Source organism: Acanthochromis polyacanthus, chromosome 18 (assembly GCF_021347895.1).
Source record: "Acanthochromis polyacanthus isolate Apoly-LR-REF ecotype Palm Island chromosome 18, KAUST_Apoly_ChrSc, whole genome shotgun sequence".
NCBI lineage: Eukaryota > Metazoa > Chordata > Actinopteri > Pomacentridae > Acanthochromis > Acanthochromis polyacanthus.
Window position 1 is genome coordinate 35140285 of NC_067130.1, and position 10861 is coordinate 35151145.

General features: G+C 38.7%; 1 long non-coding RNA gene across 1 annotated transcript; it reads right to left on the reverse strand.

The window, feature by feature from the left end:
• Nucleotides 1-9036: 9036 nt before the first annotated feature.
• On the reverse strand, nt 9037-10505 carry LOC110972519 (uncharacterized). The gene is made up of 4 exons (XR_002597344.2): nt 10225-10505; nt 9863-9999; nt 9534-9660; nt 9037-9445 (listed from the first exon to the last, which is right to left on the reverse strand). It is a non-coding gene; the product is annotated as an uncharacterized LOC110972519 (long non-coding RNA).
• Between the last annotated feature and the right edge of the window lie 356 nt (nt 10506-10861).

The window sequence follows — 10861 nt, forward strand, 5'->3', positions numbered from 1 at the left end:
GAATGGAAGGTAGTGATTGAGTTCAATCAAGATGGTGGTCATTATCACCCGATAAAGATTACTAAAGCAATCGAGGATGAGATTGGCAAAATCAAGTTCGCGAGGTTCATGAAAAACAAACAAGTTATGATTCATGCAGACAGTAAGCAACAACAAGAGAAAATCCTCGGCATGAACACCTTACTTGGGGAGAGAATGAAAACTCACGTTCCTGGGGTTTTGGCGAGTGCTCGAGGTGTCATTACGGGAGTACCGTTAAGTATGACGGCGGAAGACATTAAAAAAGAAATTAGAGGAGGCAAGGTGGTTCAGGTAACAAGAATAAAAAATAAAAGGGATGGAGTATTGAAAGATACCACAGCTGTGATTCTTCAGTTTGAGAAAGAGTTACCCGGATCAGTGCAAATGGGGTACATAAATTTCAGTGTAAGGGAATTTATTCCAAAACCTCTCAGGTGTTTTGCTTGTCAAAGAATGGGGCATATAGCCAAACACTGTAATGGTAAACTTAGATGTGCTAGGTGTGGAGGACAGCATGAGTATGGGAAATGTGAAAAAGAAGCTAAAGTTAAATGTTGCAATTGTGGTGGGGATCACAGCGCAGCTTATGAAGGCTGTATAGTTCAAAAAGAAGCCAGAGAAGTTCAGAGGGTTAAAATAACAGAAAAGCTGTCATACTCAGAAGCACTCAAGAAAGTCAGAGTGAAGGGAACTAATCAAAACATTGTAAGTGAGCAGGTCCAAAGGAAAACATGGCAAGACAAGACCCATACAAGAATGAGCCAAATTCAGAATCCTGTACAGAGTGACTGTAGTCATAAATGCAATATTGGAGAAAATAACATAGTTGTCAATAAAATCCAGTTTGTGGCCTTTATCTGCCATACCATTAATGTTGCCACACAAATGACGAGGAAAAGTGATAAAATCAAAACTATTGTGGAAGCAGCAGGAAAGTTCTTGGAAATGAAAGATCTAAGAGCTGACCAAATACATGCGTTATTATCAGCAGAGGAAGCAATTGGAAATGGACAAACAGTTGAGTAAAACATCAATTATGGTTCTCTTTATTCTCCAGTGGAATGCGAGGAGTCTTATAGCTAATGGACAAGAACTCAAAAGTTATATTTATTCACTAGAGACTGTCCCAGATATTATATGTATTCAGGAAACTTGGCTGAGACCCCATTTAGATTTTATAATTCCTGGATTTAGTTCAATTAGACAAGATAGGACTAGAAATCAGAGTGGTGGAGGGTGTGCTACTTTTGTTAAAGAGGGATTAGCTTACAGGAGGATACCAACAGCTAGTGATATTGAGGGTGTGAGCCTTGAAGTATGCAGTGGAAGAACTGAAGGAAATATTAAGATAATAAATTTCTACAACCCGTGTAAAAATCTGGAGGTAGAAGTGTTAGAACAATTAGCTGGTAATCCACACAGAGGAGAAATATGGTGTGGTGATTTCAATGCTCATAATACCTTATGGGGTAGTAATCATACGGATAGAAATGGTTCAATAATAGAAGAAATTTTAGATGAAAGGTCACTGGTTTGTCTTAATGATGGACAAGGGACTAGAATTGATGTAAATAGAGGTGCCCTTTCATGTATAGATCTCACAATAGTGTCTGAATCGTTAGCTAATTGTTGTGAATGGAGAGTTAGGAATGAGTCTCTGGTAGGTAGTGATCATTTTCCAATACTAATTAAAATTAATAAAGAGGTATCCAAACAGATGGGCTGCACCTTTATGAGATGGTGCTTTGATAAAGCTGACTGGAAGAAATTTAAACATAGGTGTGAAGTCACAGTAGGCCTCATCAGTCTAGAAGGTGATATAGAGGATAATGCTAAACAGGTTGCAGAACATATTATAGATGCTGCAAACTTGAATGTTGGTAAGAAAACAACAGGGAGTAGGAGAAGGGTAGTTCCATGGTGGAATGAGGAATGCACTAAAGCAATTAAAGAAAGAAACAGGGCTTTTAGAAAGCTAATGAAAAATATGATACAAGAGAATTTAATAGAGTTCAAAAGAAAAAGGGCGTGTGTTCGGAAAATAATTAAAGAGGCAAAGAAGAGATCATGGAGAAATTTCTGTTCCACCATTGGGAGAGAAACCAAGTTAGATCAGGTGTGGTCCATGTTTAGGAAAATGAATGGTAACAGGAACTCAGGTAAATCCTCAGTACTGATTCATGAAGATGAGGTGATTACTTCAGATAAAGGAAAAGCAGAATTACTTGGGAAAACCTTTGCTGCCATTCATAGTGGTGATCATCTAGATGATTTACACAGGGAAAGGAGAGAATTGGTTCTTAGGGAACATGGAAACATCTGGGAAATAAAAGAAAATTGTAGCTCACCATTAGATATGGAGTTCACAATGAAAGAGCTAAAAACAGCCTTGCAAGGCACAGGTAACACGGCTCCAGGACAAGATCAACTATGTTATGCAATGTTCCGTCAGCTTCCTGAAGTAACAATGCAAATAATATTGAATCTTTTCAATAAAATATGGAGAGAGGGACAGATACCTAGGAGTTGGAAGGAGGCAGTTATTCTGCCTTTTAGCAAGCCAGGAAAAGATCCTGGAAATCCAATCAATTACAGACCTATTGCATTAACATCACATATTTGCAAATGGATGGAGAGAATCATAGTAAATAGATTAGCTTTTTATTTAGAGCAGAAAGGATTGTTGAATGTTAGGCAGTATGGGTTCAGGAAAGGGCGATCAACAGTGGATGCTTTAGTTAGAGTGAGTAATGAGATTGAAAAGACTTTAAAAATGAAAGAGGTTATGATTATTGTTTTTTTTGATATTGAGAAAGCATATGATTCAGTGTGGAGAGATGGTCTGCTCATTAAACTTAACCAAATGGGTATTGGTGGAAGAGTTTATAACTGGATAATAAATTTCTTAACGGATAGAAAAATTAAGGTAAAAGTAGGAACAACGCTGTCTCAGGATTTTGAGGTAGAAAATGGTATTCCTCAGGGAAGTGCCATTAGTCCAATATTGTTTAATGTCATGATTAATGATATTTTTTCAAATCTAAACTGGAATGTTAAATCAGCCCTCTATGCAGATGATGGTGCTATATGGATGAGAAGCAGAAATGTGGCTCATGTAACCAAAAATGTGATGAATGCGATTCAGGAGGTAGAGAGGTGGTCATATGAGTGGGGGTTCAAACTTTCAGTCAGTAAATCTTGTTACATGATAATAACAAATAAAAGGGAGATTAATAATATAAATCTAACGTTGTATGGGCAACCTTTGCAGAAAGTGACTGAGTTTAAGTACCTAGGTCTATGGCTGGACAATAAATATACATGGAAAACTCATATTCAACATTTAGAAGCAAAATGTAAAAAATCAATAAACCTTTTACGAGCTGTTGCTGGGTGTAATTGGGGAGCAGATAAACAAGCATTACTGGACATATATAAAGCATTGATGAGGTCAGCCATAGATTATGGTTGTATAATATATGGAGCGGCAGCAGTAACTACTCTCAAAAAAATAGACAGGTTACAATATAGGGCTTTGAGAATCTGTACAGGACTCATTAAAACAACACCAACTAATGCAGTCATAATAGAGGCAGGAGAAGTACCACTGGAGATAAGAAGAGATATATTTGCATTAAATTACTGGGTAAAATTAAAAGGGTATGGAGGTGAGAATCCCGTGACTAATACATTAAAACAGTGCTGGGAGTATTCCACATTTAAAAGGAGAGGCTTTGGATGGGAGATAAATAATAAGGTGAAACAGCTTAACATGGAGAATTTGGATTTTGCAATAGCTAATCCAATAAGTAATGTTCCTCCATGGTTGTACCCAGAAATAAAAGTGGATATGTGCATTTTAGAAAAGAAAAGAGAATGGTGTAGGGCAGAAACTGGGATAAAAGTAAATACATATGTGAGGCAAAATTATTACAGCCACCTTAAAATATTTACAGATGGATCAAAAAATGAACATGAATATGTGGGTGTTGGTATTTTTATCCCAGATTTCAATATATGTATATCTAAAAGAATTTCGAATCAGTTATCAGTTTACACAGCAGAGGTGGTGGCCATTATTGTATGCTTGCAGTGGGTGGAGGAAGTCAGACCAGAACGGGTGGTGGTGTGCACTGACTCTGCAGCAGCTTTACAAAGTATACAGACAACTAATTCAGACAGAGAAGATCTTCTAATGGAAATACAGCATAGCCTATTTAGACTACATCGGGGTGGTGTGGATGTACAGTTTTGTTGGGTACCAGCACATGAGGGGGTGAAAGGGAATGAGATGGCAGACAAATTAGCCAAAGCATCACTTAAGGGAGAAATAGCACTGCATATTCAATTAGGCAGAGGAGAAGGGGAAACAATAATTAAAAGGAAAGGACTGGAAAAATGGCAGAAAAAGTGGGATGAAGATAAGAAGGGTAGGGGATTTCATAAAATTCAAAAATCAGTGAAAGTTAATAGCTACGAAGAAAGGAGCAGGAGGGAAGAAATTGTCATCTCACGTTTACGAGTAGGACACACTGGGCTTAACAATATCATGTATCTGTTAGGGAAACGAGGAGATGATCTATGTGAAACATGCAGAGTTAAAGAAACCGTGGAACATGTGGTGATGCAGTGTAGGAAATTTTCAGTGGAAAGGGAAATGTTGGAGAGGAAAGTTAAGGAGTCGGGTAGGAAGTGGAGTTTAGTTGGAATGTTGGGAACAGAAGGAGAGGGGGAAGAGATAAGGAAAGGGAGGAGGGCGCTACTTGTGTTCCTGAGGGACACAGGGTTATTAAATAAGATATAAATAGGTAAATAGAAATGACTGAATGATGATACACACTCTTGTGCAGTAGGTGGCGGTATGCACCTTAAGTTGTTTGCGACCCGCCATTTAAAAAGAGAGAAGAAGAAGAAGAAGCAGCTGCCCTGTGCTGGCTAACGCCAGTAAGACTGTTTGACCAGGCATGGATGAGAGTTCACCTGGACCCGGGACTTCGAAAACGCCAGTAAGTCCGTTTCTCTTTGTACGTATTATCATATAATATTTTTCCACACAGAACCTTGTGGCGTTAAAACCACTTTAGGCTTCATATTATGCTAATTTAGCAAACATGCTAATGTTCTCTAAGCTAGCTACTGTAAAAGGGCTTTGAGTCGTTTCTACAGACACATTTCCACTTACAGGAGGGATTCTTCAAATATTATTTCACCACAACTTAATAAGGCTGCACAATATATTGATTTTCAAGCAATTATTACAGGAACTCAAAATAACGGATTGACTGCAGTCAGAGCAAACATTTGACCACAAAGTGCCAAATGTGCGTCTAATGACAATAATAATGTTTTCTAGGAATTTGAAGGGTCATAAATGAATGAGTGGAGAGAGATGGCGGACTCACAATCTGAACCGACAACAGTAAGTTCATGAAATTGTTTAGATTGCCTCCATATGTATCTTTACATGTATTTGTTTTTATTACATACTGGTGTGGCTGCCTTTCGAAAAAGCATGCAAACTTGAAGACTATATTATATATTTATTTTGTTCAAATTTTGTTCACATGTTCTAGGTTAATGATTAATCAAATCTGTGCAATGAGCACTCATTAATTTCATTACTGTGTTTCACTGCTGCCTGTAACTGTTTTTAATTACAGGCACCTTCAGTTGGGAGGCAGTTTATGGAGAGACTGCTGACAAGGCTGCAGGAAGTGCTGCAACGTCAGCCTTTGGATTTGGATTGTTTATGCTTTGTTTTGAGCCATGAAATGAGACTCTTCCAATCTTTTGCTGCTATAGTAGAGCTCCCACAAAATGTTGTTCAGTCTTTATCTGAAGTTTTGAGACTACTTCATCTCCAAGAGGAGGAGAGACTTCCAGCATCTACTTGTGTAGAGGTGCAGGGTGGTGGGAGGGGGTAACAGTTTGTTATATCCAAAGAATATCTGCAAAATCTAATTGACATGCAGCTGTCTATCCCCTCTGTAGCTAAGCTTCTTGGTGTCTCTGAAAGGACAGTGTTTCGTCGGATGAATGAATACGGTCTGTCAGTTAAGGGATCATACAGCAATCTAACAGATGAGGAGCTTGACAGTCTTGTACGTTCAGTTAAATTGAGGATGCCACACATAGGCTGTAGAATGATGAAAGGTGAACTGCAGGCTATGGGACACCGTGTCAGCTGGGCGCAGGTTTCATCATCCGTGCACCGGTGGACTCTGCAGGAATCTTGGAGAGAACGGCATCTTTGGGCTGTGTTGCCAGAAGAGTATATTCTGTCAAGGGTCCCCACTCGCTGGTTCATGTGGACACAAACCACAAACTGATCAGGTAAACTGTCATTGTACATATCTAAAAAGTTGCATTTAGTAAAAAAGGCTTTTCAATGTGAATATCTGAAATGAAGATTAGACTTTTTCTCATCGCCTTTTCTTGCCAGATATGGTATTGTTATCTTTGCCGGGATTGATGGCTATTCACGAAAGGTAAACCTTTAACATTTATTTATTATTGATTATTATGTGTTGCACAGTGACTGAGGTATTTTGTCACTGCACTTCAGATAATGTACCTGAGTGCAGCTGACAATAACAAGGCATCAGCTGCTCTTGACTTCTTCATGGGCTCAGTTGAAAGATTTGGTTTCCCATTAAGGTAAGAAAAGAGCAGTGCCTTTGCTTTTTTCATTTCTTCACCACATTTTATAAACTGAAAACATTTTATGTTGTCTGCTTATTGTGTCATAATTTAGGGTTCGAGGTGACCAAGGGGTCGAAAACGTTGGCATCGCACCCTGCATGTTCACTGTTCGTGGTTGTGGAAGAGCAAGCTACATATCTGGAAAAAGTGTGCATAATCGGAGGTAAATATTAAGAGTAACACTGATTAAGAACGTCATCAGGAAATGCAGCAATCGGCACCATCTGAAACATCCCTCTTCCTCTGTAGATCTGCTGAATTGTCAATCAACAAAGACAAAAGGAATTTAAGTCAAAAGGAGTTAAAACTGAAAGAGCGGCGCTTTTACTGGTGATTTAAGGCTGAAACTTATAACCTGGTCCTGACCTGGTCCCCTAAGTGTTTTATTATATTCCTATGACTCCAAAGGCTTTTCTTCTGTCGACCCACAACTTGAGAAGAGAGCCTGAAATACGGGTGGCACACTTTAATAATTGAGACTTAAGGTGGCTTTCTTCTTTTAATGGCAATAAAAGACATCGTAGTACATAAGCATCTGCGTTTTCACAGCATATCAGGGTTTCTCCCTCTTGTGGCGAAACAGAGGGACTACACTCTGCTTCTACTGCATGTCTGTTCAGACTACCACAGCACAGTACTATGATTTTAACATTATTTAAATACATTTTATGTAAAGAAAAGTAGCTACAGAAATTACATTAAGTAAATATTACAGGGGTGGCCCTTTTTAAATGACAATAATCATCTACGAATAGGATATCTCTCATCATTAACTCTATTCCCACATTATGTTGGGCCTGTTTCACAGCCTTGTCTGCCATGAGTTGGTCATGACACCTGCTGACCAACTGCTTATAGCAATAAACACAAACTCACGTCAGACATGCTTTACTGTCACCATGGTAACAGTCTTACGGTTTAATGTGCTGTTAGTCATCCTCCTCGCTGTCTGCTCGCACAACATTGGCTAGTAACTAATGCAATTTGCATGAACGTCACAGCATTCATAAAAGTTCAGTGTAGATATTCAGATGACGTTCATTTGCGGCTATGTCGGGTAATATGTGTTGTTTTTAATGTCACGAACAAATGACAGATATAAACACATTCACTGAAGAGCCATCGCTCCAGTTTGTTGACATCATTGTGTTGCATCTTCCATGGTTGGTGTCACATGACCAATGAGACATAATTTGATTGGCTGAACACTGGATAATTTAGTCAGGGATCGATTGCTCCTCCCTGGTTACCCGGATGTTGTCTTTGACTCTTTTTACGCTGAATTTTTTGATGTTTAATTTTTTCACACTGAATTTTCTGACACTGATTTTTTTTTTATGTTGAATTTTTATGATTTTCATGCTAAAAAAATTCCACCATAAAAATTCAAATTCAAACTGAACATTTACTTCCATAAATGTGACTATTTTTTATGCTGAACATTTCAACATTATGTTAAAAAATCTCAGTGGTGACGTTTACATAATCCAGACTCAGTATAAACAGTCTTGTTGGATGAAATAGTACAGCTTCCATCATCACACAAACGTCTTTTGTGTTTTGTCTATTTCTGTGTGATTCTTTTTCTTCTCGGGTTGAGCGTTTGTGGCGTGACGTGTGGATGGCATTAACAAGTGGTTGCTATGAGTTGCTTCATGGTCTTGAAGAGGATGGCCTGCTAGATCCCTCCAACAGTCTGCACTTATTCTGTGCTCAATACATATTTGTACCACGTCTCCGAGTGGACCTTGACACTTTCAAGGATGGGTGGGACAACCGTCCTCTGCGAACTGAACAAAATCTGACTCCCAATCAGCTCTGGACGATTGGGCTTCTCCAGAGTCCCGTGGCTGCCCCAGAGAATCTGGAGGTAAAGCTTGAAAATATTAAATCAAATAAGTGATTTAAAACTAAAAATGATGAAATATCGCTGAAGTGGCTGAAAGCACAAAGAACTGCGATCATAAAATTGTGTGTATCCTCTTAACATAAGATTTAAATCACATCTAGTGTTTCAATTTGAATGTTCTTTGACGATTACAAACAAAATGTCATTTTCAGAGTGTGCAAAATGTCTTGGATGGCGACCTGGACGACAGTGCTGGTGTAGTTCTACCACCAGTCCATTGCCCTTTGGATCCGCAGGCTATGGTAGAACTGATGACAACCATCAATCCTTTGGCACCCTTTACACAGCGGCACTGGACTTTGTAATAGCTCACTCTTGAATTGTGAATGAACTGTTTACTGTAGATGTTTGAAATAAAACATTCACACAGACTTGGGTGACAGTTCCGTTGTGACTTCCATTATTTATTGTAGGGTGACTGCTGCCTTTTGCAAACATGCAGGCCAAGGAGAAAACTGAACAGTATCTTCTAATCTAACAGATTAGAAAAACATGGCTCCTACACCCTACTAAAAACTCTGCCCATTCTAATTGCCATTGTCAGTACATGTCGAAACTGAGCAGATGTTTGCATGTGTTCAACAGGAAATGTAACAGTGTTCGTGCTGACAACAGGGAAACAGATGCTATGACCAGGCATTCTTTCATTACAGTGGTGGTCAAACTCTACATTTATTTTGAAAGTTGCCCGATCTGATGGAAGAAGAGGCTTGTGCCTTTGACCAGTCAACCATTGCAGTATTGACGGGACAGACAATCTTGACTCCTGTTGTTCCAGACTCCAGTTCCCCTCATCATGTTCTTCATCCAAACCTTAATAAGGGATATATCAGGGTTAAATAAGAAAAAACCATGACATTTATATAAATATGTTGCAAAACCTTTGATAGAGCCAACAAACCTGTGACTTCAAGGTCCTGCAGAAAGTCCTGGAAGAAGTTGATGATGGAATTCTCTTTTGCTCGTTTTGGACTTCCCTTCTCACTTAGCACAGGTGCCAGGATATTCATTATGTAATCAGAATCCGGCTTGCAATGAAAAGGAAAATGTAAATTCACGGAGTAAGAGATAGATACTAAAACAAAAGGCTCCAAGTAATACTCTTATAAAACACACTGAAGCATATACCTACGTAATTTAAAGAGATGGGCCATACAACATGCTGTATGATGTCAGAGAATATAATTTGTAACAGTTAAGCAAATGTAGTGAGATGTGCAGTGGTCTTACTCTGTCATCCTCTTTTGGGACATAAAGGTGTGAGCAGAGAGTTGGATGCATCCCAATCACCTCCAGAAGATTGTAAACCCTCATGCCATCTCTGATTTGTTGAAGCATAGGAGTCTGTAGCATGTAGCACTATGGCTCTATAGAGAAAAGGGATTTACAATAACGATTTAACAGACGATAAAATGTTTAGATATCTGAATGAAGACCAAAACCTGAAATTATGCATTTATCTTTTAATTACATTTTAATTTCAGATATACAATGTGCCTAAAATCATGACTCAATATCTAAATTATTACATCAGCGAACAGAAGAGCTGTGTAACAGTGTACTAAATACAGAAATGTAACTGTTGTACGTACCTTATGATACTGTCCTTCCTGTCAGACTTTAAAAGCTCTGTGTAACCACAACTCACGATTTCATCTGTCAGCTCTGTCAGATCGGTTGCTGCTTCCTCCTAATATTACATCACCAGCTCAGGAACCAGATAGCAATTAAATACTGTACACCATGAAAAGCATTTCACTTGTTACAGCTAGTCATAGCAGATAAACTCACCTTGTCAATGAGTGAAGCATATTCAAAATCATCCACATCATCTTTGGTTAACTGCAGAGTATCAGAGTCTCCTCTTGCAAGGAACTGGTAACAGCAGTTTCTGAAGAAACATGGCGCCGGCCCACCCTGAGCAAGGCTGACGGAAAAAACTTCTCCTGCAGTTCTGTATGTTAACAAACTCAAAGTATTACTTTTACACACTTACACAATAATGCATAAATAGTACAATGGAGAACAACTACAAAATAATGCATACCTGTAGAAGCCATTTTCTAGGTCGCTAATGGAATAGATTGGACTCTTTCCTTTCTTGCCACTGCCCTGGAAAAGCCGGTTCTCAATGCCAAGCATCATTTCTACATAGAAAGAAAAACAATTAAAGGCACTTATCTAAGAGCCTGTTTCGGTACAGTATCATCTACTGTGTAAGAAGTTTCA